This window comes from Sorex fumeus, unplaced genomic scaffold (assembly GCF_029834395.1).
Source record: "Sorex fumeus unplaced genomic scaffold, SorFum_2.1 ptg000002l, whole genome shotgun sequence".
NCBI classification, from domain to species: Eukaryota; Metazoa; Chordata; class Mammalia; order Eulipotyphla; family Soricidae; genus Sorex; species Sorex fumeus.
Window position 1 is genome coordinate 33,870,146 of NW_026606059.1, and position 16,594 is coordinate 33,886,739.

General features: G+C 40.4%; 1 pseudogene; it reads right to left on the reverse strand.

The window, feature by feature from the left end:
* Positions 1-14,896: 14,896 nt before the first annotated feature.
* Positions 14,897-15,342, reverse strand: LOC130020792 (60S ribosomal protein L26-like; annotated as a pseudogene).
* Positions 15,343-16,594: the final 1,252 nt, after the last annotated feature.

Sequence of the window (16,594 nt, forward strand, 5' to 3'; positions counted from 1 at the left end):
TACTGGTGGGTTAACTGACCTGGAAAGGGAAGCAGACCGGCACAGCATTGGGGAGGAAGAGGAAGAGGCTCAGGGATGCTGTCCTCCTAGGGTTCTAGAGCTATTATTAGATTTTTGACTTTTCTCATTAATAAACATATTATGTGGCATTCCACTGCCCCTTTTCCCCCATTTTCAGATCTCTATTGCTTTTTATTTAGGTTCTCCCTAACCTATAAGCTTGATGAGAGTTCTATAAAGAAATAAGAAAAGGTATAAAAATAAGAGGATTTTCCAGGTGGGTTCTCCCAAGATCTCACTTCTCTCATTAAAATAAAATTTTACAGTTACATCTGCATGGTCCTTAAAAAAGAAGAAGGACAACTTACATAAAGGGGAAAATTAGAAAAGACTCCTATATATGTCACTGCTCTCCACCCACCATTGCTCAGATGTGCAAGGGCATTAGAGAATTACAGAAAGACCCCTGCTGAGATGGAGTATGTGCTCACTGCAGTAGAATTTCCAACTCCCTTCAAAAATGTACCACCTGTTCGTCAAATCTGAAGATGTCCCCTTTTCTATAAATATAACAAAAATTCATCTCATGTGCATACATCTATGTTGTATTTTGTTAAAAATTCACTTATCTCACAAAAAATTAATGAAAACAGAAAAGCATTGTTCTGTAAACAACTAGTCTCTACCTCAAATAAGATAAAACATCAGGAAAAAATTCCATTCTATTTTATGTTGTGGTAGAATTATTCTAAGAATTATTCTAATGTTTTTGTTAAAGTTCTCTAATTTTGGTGAGGGACAGTGATGCACACAGGCTGTCTCAAGGCTTACTCCTGGCTCTGTGCTCAGAGATAACTCCTGGTAGGTTCGGGAGGCCCAGGATCGAATCCAATTGGGTCACATACAAGGAAAGCTCCTTACCTGCTGCACTATCTCTCCAGCCCCATCTCTAATTTTTATATTTGTGAATTAAGTAAATGCTACTCAATAACTATCTGTATGTAAGTATAAATAGTATATAGAATTACTAAATAGAAATTATAAAAATTATGTGATGATCTCAGTGGCTTCTAAGTCACTTTTGCAATAATATTTCAAATTAGTTTTGGACTTTGAACAACTAATCATGTAAAATCAGTCCAGGAATTTTAAAACAATATTTCTTATAGCACATCAGTAGGGCATTTGCCTTGCACACTGCCAGCTTGGCCGACCCGGGTTCAATTCCTCTGCCCCTCTTGGAGAGCCCAGCTAGGTACCAAGAATATCTTGACCGCATGGCTAAGCCTGTCAAGCTACCCATGACATTTTCATATGCCAAACACAGTAACAACAAGTCTCACAATGGAGATGTTACTGGGCCCGCTAGAGCAAGTCAATGAACAATGGGAGGACAGTGCTACAGTGCTATTTCTTATTTCCTCTTATCTTTGTGCACTATTATGGAATAGGAAGGATGAAGGTAAGGAGAGAAGCAATAAAATAAATAAATATTAAAAATGGAAATTTTCCCACATAAAGTAGAAAATACCATTTTCTTTATTTATCTTTGATTGGTCCAATATATGGTTTCAAGGCAAATATTGTGTATGGGGGAAATTATTCTAGTTCTTGAATCACAGTTATTTTATATATGAAATGATTATAGATGATATTCTAAGGAAAAGGTCAACCTTCTATTTTCTAGTTTTCCTGTAGAATGAAAAAACATTCAAAAGAAATTTTGTGTTGTGTTTGCATCGTTATGATACTTGCTTACCTAATTAAACAAATTATTCTAGAAGACCTGTGTATTGCTAAAAGAACAAACAAAACGGCTGCCTGGCAAAGTCACATTTTGAATCCTACATATCAAGAGAGAGTTACTGAGCACTATCTATGCACCAACTTCCCTTTCATATATGAAAAACAGACCAAGCAAATACAGACAAATTCCCATAGGACTGAGATACAGATCAGGGGATATGCTGGAAACACGTCATCAGATATGCAAGAAAATTTCTGTACTGGAAGATGGGGAATCTAGGTGGAGGAGGCCCAGTCCCAATCCGAGCAGGCTTGGAGATCTCAGCCCCAGTTCCTGCACACCTGGGTTCCTCTGCCGATTTATTCATGTGTGAGGCTCATCCGAACCTGTGGAGAGTGGTCTTAAGCATTGCTGTGGCTGGTTCTGGAGTTCTTCAACCCCTGGCACCGTATTATCCCATAACGGCCAAGACCCAGGGACTATAAAACCCAGCTCCCAGAAGAGAACAGCACAGAGTCTCCTGCCTCTGCACCTGGCTGTCCTCACCAGGGCCCCTTGGAGGAGGGCTATTGAGTTTCCCTCCCTGCCCAGAGCAGAGCCCTGGCAGCTGAAGACCTTCGGAACCAGTCACCATTTAATAGACCAATTATACAGAAAACCAGCAATTTTAGGGCTTAATAGACTTAATAGGCACCAGAATTTCCACACCAAAAGAGCCAGACATTCTCTAGAGCATATGTAATAGTCTAAGGATAGATTAAACGATGGGATACAACAGTGTCAATAAGGTCTTAAAGACTGGAATTTATTCAAGATTCTTTTCAGATTACAATGACATAAAAGTAGAAAACAACTAAAAAATAGAAGCTGAGAAAAATTCAAACATATGGAGACTGAACAAAATGCTACGGACAAAAAAATTTAAGGGGGAAATTAAAAAATTCCTGGACCTGATGGGGACAGAAATATAGTACAGCTTTCCTTGCTCACATGTGACTGTCAGGAGTGATCCCTGAGCACTGCTGGAGGTAGGCCCCCAAAACAGAAAAATATCTTGGTAATGAACAACATGAAGACAAAGGAGATGAGAGCAAAAATGAAAAAACAAAAGCCGGAGAGTGGGAAATTAGCAACCACCTGGATTTTGTGTTTTGTTTTTTGGGCCTTTGGTACTCAGGGTTTACTCCTAGCTCTGTACTTAGGGATGATTCCCAGCAGAGCTCAAGGACCATATGCAGTGCTGGGGCTTCTACCTGCATCAGTCTTTTGCAAGCATCTTACCCGTACTATCTTTGGCCTTATGGTCAACATCTTTAAAAGGATAAACAGGATTACCAAACCCTAAATTCAATTCACAGAGAAATAAAAAGAGAAAACCTAATAAACAGGATGAGAAATTTTTAAAAAATGACAATATATGTATATATATAAAAGGGTCATACAAGATTACTATGAAGAACTATATAACATTAAGTTGGAGAACGTAATAAAAAATGGACAATATTTTAGAATCATCACTTGATCACTTGACTTCCCGTTAATCATCGATTTGCTCGAGCGGGCGCCAGTAACGTCTCCATTTGTCCCTGTCATAATGTTAGAATCATAATGCCTCCAAAAAATGGGATCATAAGGAAATAGAAAAACTTAAATATTAGTTACTAGCAAGGAAATTAAAACTAATTTTTACAAGTTCTAAAACTAAAACTGTTATGCTCGTGACTCAGTTTCCCAAAGACCACCAAGGAACCTACTATGATGCAAATACAAGAGAGTCTTTATTGCAAGCTCCAGTTTGGTCTCCTAGGCAACACCAACGCAGCAGGTGGAGGCTGGGAGTCCTGAGCCCTTAAGGATCAAAGTTTATATAGGGTTTATAGTGGGAAATGGGGAACGTAACAGCATTGTTACAGGATTGGTTGATCTTTACAATTTGAAGAGAGCAGGCTACATTCAACCTTAACCTGTTACTAGCTCCTGCATGTAATCTAGGGAGGCCACCTGTGCCACAGGCTCCTGGCTAGATTAGCTGTAGCCTCTGAGGTTCAGGTTTTAGGCACCCTGTGGTGTCTCTAGATAGGAGGCCCTTTGTTCTTGAAATGGAATGTTAAAGTTCCAGTAAGTGGAAACTCTGACCTATGCTGCTTTTCCACTAATGAAGCCTGTCATGGCTAGCTTTGGTTCCTCAAAAACAAGCAAATTCTGATTACCACAAAAACTAAAACTCGGGTTCCGGTGGCTTTAACAGTAAGTTCTAGTAATTCTTTTATAGATATAATGCAGGGGAGGAGAGATGGCACTTCCCTTGCTCATGCCTGACCTGGGTTCAAACCCCATAGAGTCTGCTGTCACCCTGTTTAGTCTCCCAAGCCCATCTGGAGTGATGCCTGAGAGCAGAGCCAGGAGTAAGCCCTGAACAGGAGTTAGGAGGAAGCTAATAAATAAAAAATTAATTAAAATAATATATTATGTGTTCTATCTGGCTGCTTGAAAAAAAATGAATAGAATTTCTCCAGTTTATGTGGGGCTGGAGCGATGGCACAGTGGGTAGGGCATTTGCCTTGCATGTGGCCGACCCGGGTTCGATTCCTCTGTCCCTCTCAGAGAGCCCAGCAAGCTACTGAGAGTATCCCATCACGGGTAGCTTATGAGGGCAAAATTATCCTGATACCAAAAACAGACAGAGACATCAAACTCACATCCCTAATGAACATAGATGCAACAGTTCTGAAATTTTAGCGAACCAAATTCAACAACATCTTAAAAGAATCATACACCACGATCAAGTGGTTTAGGTGAAGTGGGGAGGAGAGGTGGCAGCCTGGAGAAGGGCAAGGGTAGTTCCTGCTTTCCTCTCCTTCCTCCCTCTCTCCCCACCTAGTCGGGTGGGGGGGCAGGAGGGGTAGTGCCTGGAAAAATCAAGGAGTGAACTAAGTCGACCGCACCTGGGTTCCATTCACTTACTTTGCTTAGTGTGTGAGAAATGATCCCTGCCACCTTTCTCCAAAGCTTTGCAACACAAGCTGAAGTAAGGAATTCTTTGCAGGAAAGGAAAGTCAGTTCTAAACCTTACCTTGGCTTCCCAAGTCCATCATCCTCACAGAAAAGAGTTTCAAGGCAGAGCACACAGCCTGCAGGGATGTGTACCATTCATTGCCCTTAGCAGGGAAACACACCTTACTGTAGGAAATACACATCTCAATCAGAGGTGGACCAAAGAGGCCATAAGTAAAAGAAAGAAAACACACATCTGAAGAGGGACAGGAAGCAAATTGAGTACCTTTTCTTCTTCTAAGTTTTCCCGACCTGCAATCACCCACCCCAATCCCAAGCTCAAATCTCACCCCACCCCCACCGTCTATGCCTCCAATGAAGATTCATTGCTAGGATTGCTAGGTTGGTTTCCAAGGAGGTAAGTTTAGAGCTTTTGAGGGTTTTTTCCCCCTTAAATTCTTAGTGGCTTTTGTTTCAATTGTGCAGCCTCTCCTGGTAGGGGTCTACCCCAGCACTCAGTCTGGAATTATGCATTTCAATGACCTCCTTAAAGGTCATTGGGCTTTGGGCTGGTTTGGTTCTTGACAGTGTTTTCTCTCTGCCAGCAATACAAATATAGTTCTGCATTCACTAATTAATAAAATAAGCTTATCAACAAAAAGTAAGATAAAAGTTATATAATTATGTAAATACAAGCAAAGAAAATCTTAGACAAGGTCCAGCATCCATCTAAGGTTAAAAAAAACTCTCAACAAAGTGAGAACAGACAAGATACTTCAACATGATAAAAATCCATATATTCCACATTCACAGCTAACATGCTTGGTGACAAAAAATTGGAATGCTTTTCCTCTACAATCAGGCACAAGACAAAGACATCTACTCCCATCATTACACAACATGGCATTGGAAATTCTAGCAATAAAAATTAGGCAAGAGAAAATTTGCTAGAGCTCAAATTGGGAAAAAAAGTAAAATCATCACTATTTATTGGCTGGAGTGATAGCACAGTGGTAGGGCATTTGCCTTGCACGCAGCCAACATGGCCGACCCGAGTTCGATTCCTCCACCCCTCTCGGAGAGCCTGGCAAGCTACCGAGAGTATCTCGCCCGCACGGCAAAGCCTGGCAAGCTTCCCGTGACGTATTGGATATGCCAAACACAGTAACAACAAAGTCTCCAATGGAGACGTTACTGGGCCCGCTCGAGCAAATCGATGAACAATGAGAGGACAGTGATACAGTGATTTATTGATGACATGAGAATACTCCTAGAAAACCTTAGAGGCCAGAGGGATAGTAGAGCAAGTAGGGCATTTGCCTTGCATGTAACTGACCTCAATTTGGTCCCCCAAATCCCTTATGTCCCCCATGCATCACCAGGACTAATTCCTGAGAGCAGAGCCAGGGGTAACCTGTGAGCACCGCTGGATGTGGCCTCAAAAGAAAGAGAAAAATAAGAAAGAGATAAAGTGTTGTCTGTGGGCCCCACAGGTGATTTATGTGAAACAGGGAGGAGAAAGATGGACACTTTCTCCCCAGTCGCCTCTGCCACCCGGAACTCAGGGTATTGAGTTTTTCTCTCGCCTCGCAGAAAGGAATTTCAGGAGTAGACAAGCAATGAAGTAAATAGATTTTATTTGGAGGGTTTTTAAGGTGTGAAAGGAGAGAGAGAGAGAGAGAGAGAGAGAGAGAGAGAGAGAGAGAGAGAGAGAGACTCAAGAGAGAACATGGGCTTCTCCAAGGGTGGAGAGAGCCCCTACACACATCTTAGCATTAGACACGAAAGCATAAAAGTACACATCTCAAGAGGGGAGATGCAGACGACATCAGTGCCACTTGTGTACAGTCACATGGGCGCAAGCAGCACATGGGCTCGGGCAGCATATGTGTGTCCTTCCTTTGTTCAAGGTGGCCTTTATAGGGTTTTCCAACCTGCCCTATGTGGTGATTCTTACTAAGTAAAAGTAGGAGGTTACCAGGGAGGTTTGGAGTAGTGATGGTCTTCTTTTGGCTGTGTGTAAACTCAAAAAAGACAAAAGGTGGTGGTCCTGTCTCTCCCGCCGCCCATGTTCAGTAGTCTCACACTGGTTCCCCAACCCAGGGGAGATTGATGGTGATGGGCAGGCGAAGGAAGGAACGAGGTCCAGGCTGGTTGATATCAGTTGCAGTTTATTCCATTCCTCTCTCCATCCACTCCTATCTCTGTCCTCTGCCTCCCCCTCCCCCACGCTACTTAATTTTCCTTCTCAATCCCCCTTCATTCTCCTTCTCACTCTGGATCTAGATACTGATCCCGATTCCCTTTCTCCTCTTGCTCTGGAGTCTGGATTCTGAATCTGATCCTCCAGCCCACTCTTACAGTCCAGTTAAATCCCAAAGCATGAGGGGTTGGGGTAACAATTACACATAGATGTGATCACAATCAAAAGGGGTAGAAAGAATTCTTTCCCTTAGGGAAAGCAGTTTCTAGGACAGATACTTTCTCAGCAGGACGACCCACCCTAGAACGGAATCCCCTGGGTGTGTTTCTACTCTCCTTGTCCAACAAACATACAAGCATACATAATATAAATCATTTTGTATGGATACAGTAAGAAATACCTTAAACTTATAGAATTGTTCTCCTAGGGCCATCTCGATTTCAGACTACAGTGCTCAGGCCAGATAGTCTTTCCTATCCCTAGCAGGGTCCTAGTCTCATCATTACTTTTGGATCATGACAGCATTTGTCTATGATAAAGCTCTTAACTTGTAATTAAGAATCGTGGCACTTTGGCCTGGCCCATTTCGATGCGAGAGTAGCTCATTGCTTGCCCTGGGTCCATTCAGTCCCTCGTCGGGACACTGCTTTTGGGGTGTTAGGAACCAAAGGCAAATGATGCTTAAGTCGAGAAAGCAGATGCCCAGGAGTGAATAATATTCAAAGCCAATTAAATCCAAAATTACAAAGCATAATATCAACAGTCTTCCTATATTTATACAAAAAGGACACTGCATTAAAATAAACTATTCATAAGACATAAGGAGAGGAGAAAGGCAATATTAACTTACAATACAATTTCAGTGTCCTAGAAGGATCTGACCTTACAAATTAACAGATACTGATTTGGGGGGAAAGCTGATTAACTGGTTGAGGAGAAGAGCAGAGAGAAGTGGTTACAGATGAAGGAAGGAATGGGAGTGATTCAGGAGCACTGTGTTGGGTGTAACCTAATAAACCTAAGCTCCTTGTGGAGAAAGGGAGAAAGGACAAAGCAATGTCATCCTACAGACTGAATCACTAAAGTTAATCCGATTAAGGGAGGGTGTGCAAGGAATTTCCTTCAAGGGGAGAGGTCCAATATCCTCAGGATCTTATCCTTATCTACAGGGTGCATCTGCCTTAGAATTTTCCTCCCAGAAGTTTTGTTGACCAAGTTTCATTGCCAAGGGCCTTTCCCTATCTATCTGCCTGCATCAAAAGGAAGGAAGGAGGGAAGGAAGGCAGAAAAAATAGTGAGATAGGTTAGGGAAGGACCTAACTGTTGACTTCACTGTACATCTACTCCTAAAATTCTTTTCTGAAAGGTGAGACAAGAACCCAGTATCCCTAAGTCCCAGGTGTCAGAGGTGGGATAGCAAGAAAGTGACCATCTCTCTTTTTCTTCACTCACTTAAGCCACCCATGGGGCCCACCAACATCAGAAGAAAAGAAGGAAGTGATGCAGGAGAGGCAGAAATAGTGGTGGCAGCCATGCCAAGAACCAAGACTTGCCCCCCACAAGTGGCTCTCCTGCACGGCCATGGCCCCAGAGGCACAAAGACCTATTTCTGGACCCAGCAGATTTCGGTAGAATTGTGAATGGACTATGCATTAAGCTACGGTGCAGTGCCTCCTCCGGAAGGAAAGGGTATCTGTCTTTTCCGCCTTACCCTCCCCCCCCACCCCGGCGGCATGGCGGCCACCACCTTAGACAGAGCTTATTGGACAGCCAAGTATGAGCCAGTGGTGACAGGGCAACTGTGGCCTCAGGAAATGGGGCAGAACTGGCACGTCCTTCCTGCCCCGCCAAGACCACGCGTTGTCCCGAACGAGTGACTCTCCGGCATGGCCATGGACCCACAGGCACACAAACCAATCTTCGAACTATGCGGCTTTTGGCAGAAATCCCTCCAGACTTAATTAGTAAAATATCAATAATCCAAAATCATATGGCTTTCATAACCAGCAATAGAAAACAAATTATTTCACAATGCCTTTTCAGCAGGTTTGATTGTTAGAGTTACATTCTAAATAATAATCGTGCATCTTTTGTCAAAATAATGACTGTAATCAAAGTAGAGAGAGACTTAAGTGAAAATCATCTGCCTCACAGGCATGGGGAGGAGTGGGATGGGGGATGTATTGGGGTTCTTGGTGGTGGAAAATATGAACAGTTGAAGGGGTGGTTGTTTGATCATTGTATGACTGAAACTTAAACCTGAAAGCTTTGTAACTGTTCTCACAATGATTCAATAAATAAATTTAAAAAAGAAATGAAAGAAATTTTGAAGTGACATTTTCATATAACTTAACTTGTGTTTTAAGTAATAGCTCCAGAATAATTGTTGTTTATAGTATAAAGACATTTTAATCTATGATTTCTAAAAATATATTTAAAAGTATATTTCTAAAACTATATTAAATTTGTTTTCTTCACTTAAAAAAAGTAGTGGTGGCAGGTCTCTGTGCTTATTTGCTATTCCCTGGTTCTTCCGTATTTTCAAGAACGAAAATATTGAATAATAAAGATGCTCAAATTTATATTTGGAAAACAGAAAAGTTTATTGGAAAGTAGAAAGAGTGAAGAAAAGGAACTCCCCAAGTCGGGAGGAACTTAGTATAGGACTAAGTTAACTATGACTGTTTTTATGACATTTTTATTGGAAAACCAGGTCTTTGTGTGACAGAAAATGCAGGGAATCTTCAGGGTGGTCGGGATGGTTTGTCTTTTTGGTCACCTGCCTTGGGTATTGCTCATTGTCTTAGTCTTGTGGCTCCTAGTTCTGGGACAGAAGAATATGGTCCTGGGGAACTCCAGGAATGTTAAAAATAGGGCCTTGGGATGAGACGTGATCGATCGATGGGGAGAAAAGGAACTGCTGGTGAGGGGAAACTGTGGGCCCCCATCTGGAGGCAAGGGGAAACTGAGGCTTCCTCTTTTACTGCTCTAATTTTTTATTTAATTTAAAAATTTTTGGACCCACCTCTTGATGCTCAGGGGTTACTCTAGCTCTCACTCAGGATTTACTCCTGGCAGGGCTCCGGGGTACATATGGGATGCCAGGGATCAAACTCTGGTTGGCCGCATGCAAGGCCTGTGCCCTACCCACTATACTACCACTCTTGCAACTCTGCTGCTCTGTAAACCTCCCTTCTTCACCCAGAATACACATAATAAAAGTCATGTCAAAGTTCACAACACATAATAGGAAATAACCAGAGAAAAGAGTAATACCTCCTCTCACATATACCAAAAATAACCAGAAAAGGAAACAGCTAAGGGCAGATATCACAAAACAGCAGAAGCATGTACCATGTTACGAAGATTAAGAAGTTTGTCTAGACTCAACACACAAGTCAAGACTTTCCTATTGGGATGTAATTGGTATGTAATAATATGTAAACTTAATATATATGACCTGTTGATTTGATACATTTGAGATTGCAGTATGATTATCAGTATATCTTTCAATTAACACCTCTGTCTTGTAACATAAATAGCATTTATTTTTTGTATTATACTATTTTAGGATGAAATCTCTGTAATCTTGAAGTATGTAATGTAGTGTTGTTATCTTTCTAAGCCTCTATTTTTCTGCTAGATGCAAGCTGGACGCAAAGATATTGTAACCTTTACAATATCTCTCTCCAAATACACTTTCAACTTTCTTACCGTTGCTTTCTGTTTCAGTTCAGGACTCTGAACACTAGTTATCCATTGGTAATAGAAAATTGCATTAAATCTCTTTTTTTTGTTTGTTTCTGTGTTGCTTTGTTTTGTTTGGGAGCCATACTTGGCAGTGTTCAGGGTTTGCTCCTGGCTCTGTGCTCAGGGATCACTCCTGGCATTGTGTAGAGGACCTTTTGTATCATTGGGGACCAATCCTGCACTGACTGCATACAAAGAATAAAGCTCATTAAGATGAGTACAGAGCAGATCTTAAAGAGTCCTTTAGCACACAGGCAAATAATCACAGCAGCTAACAAATAGTTTTTTATTCAACAGAGAAACAGTCTCAGTCCGAAGCTTCTGTTTAAGCAAACTTTATTAACTATACACTGGAAGGAGTTTTAAAAATGTGATTTAATTATTCCTCTCTGAAGTTTCATTTAAAGCTTAGGAAACTTCTTCACTTATTACCATACATAAATAATGTGTCATATTGTTTAAAAGTAACCGTTTGTAGGGTTTGTGTACATACTGTATGTGCCTGCATAAATGTTTGTTGGTTTTGTTTTCTTTTTTTAGCACAGAACTACTATTGCTGATGAACTGATTTCATTTAACCAAAATGACTCTGTTAGTTAAATGAAAGATTAGGTACTATCACCTTAAACTGTTATGCAGAGAGTTGCTCAGAGGTACAAAATGTACATCAAGGGCCAATTACATATGAAGAACTACTGATAATTATGAAAGCTGGTTAATATTTCTGAATTATTAAGTCTGACAACATAATCCTGCTTTCTGTGTTGTTCAGTCTATTGATGCCAGATGCTTAATGCATAGTAAAATGTGACAGTGCAGTGGAAGTTAATGCTATCCTAGAAAATAAAGAAAATTACTCTGTGCAACATGAAATGCAGTGTGCAGAAGCTGAAGTTAGAAGTGTTTTTAAACAAAAGGATAACTGTACATCTGGAAGTGTATTAAACTTCAGGCACTGTTACATCTTATTTTTGCATGCAGTGCAGTTTAGAGAGTCACAGTTGCCTTCTACCATGATAGCTAGTTAGAGATTGCCCTAATAGCATCACTGCTACTGCTCGACAATAGCCACTTACATAATCACAAGACTTCCCTCAAATGCTCAAACTCCTGTATCTTTTTTATGGCAGCTTACATCCTACCTGCCAGGGCATTATTTAGGGGACATAAGTAGCCAAAATTTATTTGCTTTCAAGATAATGGTCAATACTGTTTCAGTGAAAGATAGACTCTAAAATTTCATTTTCTCTTTTGGTTTTTGTGCCACACCGGTGATGCTCAAGAGTTATTCAGGAATTACTCCTAGCAGTGCATGTAGGACCATATGGTAAAAGGTAAAGGTAAAGGCCCTCCCGTTGATCGTCGATTTGCTCGAGCGGGCCCAGTAACGTCTCCATTGGAGACTTTGTTGTTACTGTGTTTGGCATATCGAATACTCTCGGTAGCTTGCCGGGCTCTCCGAGAGGGGCGGAGGAATCGAACTCAGGTCGGCCATGTTGGCCGCTTGTAAGGCGAACGCCCTACCCGCTGTGCTATCACTCCATATGAGACACTGGGAATTTAATCCAGCTTCGGTTTGGGCAAGGCAAACATCCTAACCACTGAAATATCTCTCTAGCTATATTTTTAAAATTTTTTTTATTATAGCTTAGGTGCATGGCAAGGCCTTTCAAACTACCCGTAATGTATTTGACAGGTCGAACACAGTAACAACAAGTCTCACAATGGAGATGTTACTGGGCCTGCTCGAGCAAATTGATGAACTAAAGGAGGAGAGTGCTACAGTGCTATTATAGCTTAGATAACCTGGTCACAATATTGCTAAAGTTTAAGATATTGATTTACAAAGTTACTGCATCATCACCATCACCATTGTTCCCTCCCTCCACCATTGTCCCTATGTCACTTCCAGTCTGATCTTCGTTCCCCTATCCTTCCCCCTTCTGTTTTTTAAAACAGTTTTGTAATCAAAGATCTAGATTTGCTCTTACTTACTAGTATTTTATTAATGTTGTCTCTCTCTATTCCACACATGAATGAGATCATCTGGCATTTGTCCTTCTCCTTCTGACTTATTTTACTAAACTTGATGTCCTCAAAATCCATTCATATTGCAGGGAACTGCCTGGTTTCATCTTTCCTTATAACTGCGTAGTACTCCACTGTAGGATGACATTGCTTGTCCTTTCTCCCTTGCCTCAAGGAGCTTAGGTTTATCAGGTTACACCCATCACAGTGTTCCGGAGTCACTCCCATTCCTTCCTTTATCTGTAACCACTTCTACATGCTCTCTTCCTCAATCAGTTTATCAGCTTTTCTCCCTAATCAGAATCTGTTCATTTGTAAGGTCAGATCCTTCTAGGACACTGAAATTATATTGTAAGTTAATATTGTCTTTCTCCTCTCCTTATGTCTTATGAATAGTTTACTTTAAAGCAATGTCCTTTTTTTATAGATACAGGAAAACTGTTAATATTATGCTTTGTAGCTTAGGATTTAATTGGCTCTGAATATTATTCACTCATGGGCATCTGCTTTCTCTACTTAAAGCCTCAGTTGCCCTTGGTTCCTAACACCCCAAAACAGTGTCCAGACGACGGACTGAATGGACTCAGGGAAAGCTGTGACCTACCCTGGCATCTAAATGGGCAGGCCAAATTGCCACGATTCTTAACTATAAGTTAAGAGCTTGATCATAGACAAATGCTGTCATGATCCAAAAGTAACGATGAGACTAGGACCCTGCTATGGATAGGAAAGACTATCTGGTCTGAGCATTGTAGTCTGAGATCGAGATGGCCCTAGGAGAGCAATTCTATAAGCTTAAGGTATTTCTTACTGTATCCATACTAAATGATTTATATTATGTATGCTTATATTTTTGTTGGACAAGGAGAGGAGAAACACACCCAGCAAATCTGTTCTAGGGTGGGTCATCCTACCGAGAGAGTATCTGTCTTAGAAGCAGCTTTCCCCAAGGGAAAGAACTTTAGAACTTTACCCCTACTGATTGTGACCACACCTATGTGTAATTGTTACCCCAACCCCTCATGCTTTGGGATTTAACTGGACTGTAAGAGTGAGCTGGGGAATCAGTATCCAGATTCCAGAGGCAGAAGGAGGATGAAGGGGGATCTAGAAGGAGAATAAAGTAGCATGGGGGAGGGAGAGGCAGAGGAGAGTGACAGGAATTGATGGAGAGAGGATTGGAATAAACTGCAACTAAGACCAACCAGCCTAGTCCTCGTTCCTTCCTTCACCTGCCCATCGCCATTGACTTCCCCTGGGTTGGGGAACTGGCGTGAGACTACCTAACCGAACTCGGGCGGCAGGGAGAGATAGAGCTGCCACTGCTGCCTTTTTGAGTTTACACACTCAACTGTGCATATATAATGACTTTATTCATTCATCTATTTTTCAGCATTTGGATTGATTACACATCATGGTTATTGTACTAAGTGGTATGATGAACATAGGTGTGAATTTATATTCTCAAATTATTGTTTTTGTGCTTTGGGTTAGATACTAAGAAGTAAAATCACTAGGTTATATGGGAGTCTTATTCTTTATTTATTTATTTATTTATTTTATTGAATCACCGTGAGATACAGTTGTAAGCTTTCATGTTTGAGTTACAATCATATAATGATCAAACACCCATCTCTCCACCAGTGCACATTCCCCACCACCAATCTTCCCAGTATACCCCTCCTTTCTCACCCTCCCCTTGCCTCCATGGCAGACAATTTCACCTATATTCTCTCTCTACTTTGGAGCATTTTGGTTTGTAATACAGATGCTGAGAGCTTATCATGTTTGGTCCTTTATGTACTTTCAGCACACATCTCCCATCCTGACCAATCCCCAATTTCACCAACCATCATTTTCTTAGTGGTTCCTTCTCTATCCCAGCTGCCTTCTTCCCCCTGTTCATGAGTCAGGCTTTCAACTATGGAGCGATCTTCCTGACCCTTGTGTCTACTGTCCTTGGGTGTCAGTCTCATATTATGTTATTTTATACTCCATGAATGAGTGCAGTCCTTCTATGTCTGTCCTTCTCATTCTGGGGAGTCCTATTCTTAATTGAGAAGTGGGGAAATTCAGCTTTTCTCTAGAGACTGAACCAGAAAAAATTAACATCAATCATGAAAGAAGTTGTTGTTTTCATTTCAGTTTTTCATTAAGTTGTATATAAGATAACTTTATTCCTGCATCCTCTCAAGTGTTTCTTCTTTATATTTTTCCTTTTTCTTTCCTACTTGATGAGACTTGGCTTTGCGTTCAAGGATCTTTTTATGTCTTTGTCCAGTTTTAGTCTAGTGCTACCCACCTTACTGGGGTGAATGCCCACATGGAAAGTTATGCCATTTGCCTTCTCCTGCTGGACTCGTTCAATGTAGATGACATTTTTCTTCCTGTAAACCTGGACTACACTGCCAACTTGCTGACCTTTGTAGTGGTCTCTCACAACCTGAACCCCGTCGTCTTTTTGGATGGGCAAGGATTGAACTTTGTACTTCTGTCTCGGCTCTTTGGAAAGAGAGGAAGACATAATCTTCTGATGAATGTGAGAAGATGCATTGAAATGCCTTTTACAGCTCTTGTTCCAGTCAGAAGTCACAAAAGAATTGAATTTCATTTTGGCAGTTACCACTTCAGCGATGGCCACAAAAGGGAAGAGTCATGAATGAATTTCTTTTGTCACCATACCTCTCCCTACAGTAGTCGTTTACAGTCGTTTTGATGTATGCCATTTTTACAAGTGTGAGATGATATTTCACTGTTGTTTTAAATTGCATTCTGTTGATAACAAATGGCAATGAATATTTTTAATATCTAATGACCATCATTATGTCATCTTCAGGGAAGTGTCTGCTTATTTCCTGTCTCCATATTTATAGGATTATTGTTTTGCTGTTCTTGAGTTTCATATATATTTTACACACCTCATTTTCTGATACACAGTGTGCAAATATATGAAAAGACATTCAATATGTTTTTTTTTATTGTATCCCAATTTTTTTTGTATTTTTTTAAAAAGGTTTTTATTTAGCCACCATGGTTTACAAAGTTGCTAACAATAGGGTTTCAGGCAAATGATGTTAGATCCTTGCCCGTATATGCTTCCCAATCTTCTCTTTTATCTCCACCTCCATTTAGTCCCTTCCTGGGTACTTTTGATTCTGTAGTCTAAAGCCAATGTTTTGTTCACCTCTGATACCTTCCATTCCTTAGATTTGTTATTCTATATAAGACAGGTTAATGAAAACTTTTTTCTACAAAGGAACATCATAGATACATAAAAATCATTCTCCTGATTAATGTTTGGTTTCATTCTTGTGTGTGAGCGTCGGGGTGGGGAGGGAGTGCTTTAAACAGTAAGTTTCAGAATTAACAAAGGTCAGTTATTCTATATTATAAATGATAAGATTTGATTAATATTATTGAATAATTAGTTCTGACAGTACAGTCATATTTTTTCTTCTTTCTTCCAATGATATCATATGTATATAGCAAAGAAAATACATGTAACAGTACCTTCTGTATTTGTGACTAAACAACATAAAATGTCTATGATATTATTGTGATCATAAAGATATACATAATGTACAAGAAAATTCTGATATCTTCATTAGAATTTTCACACTTATGTAAATTATAAAAAGTATAAACAAAAGGGAAATTTTCTAGGACAAAAGGATTTCATTTCATTTCATTTTATTGGATAAATAAAGGCAAATGGCATAACTTTCCGTGTGGGCATTCACCCCAGTAAGGTGGTTAGCACTATACTAAAACTGGACACTATTGTTAACTATTGTTAACTGGAATTATTTGTGGCAGAGGAGATGGATATAACATAACAGACCTTGCCCTTATAAGCTAAAATTTCAGTTGGT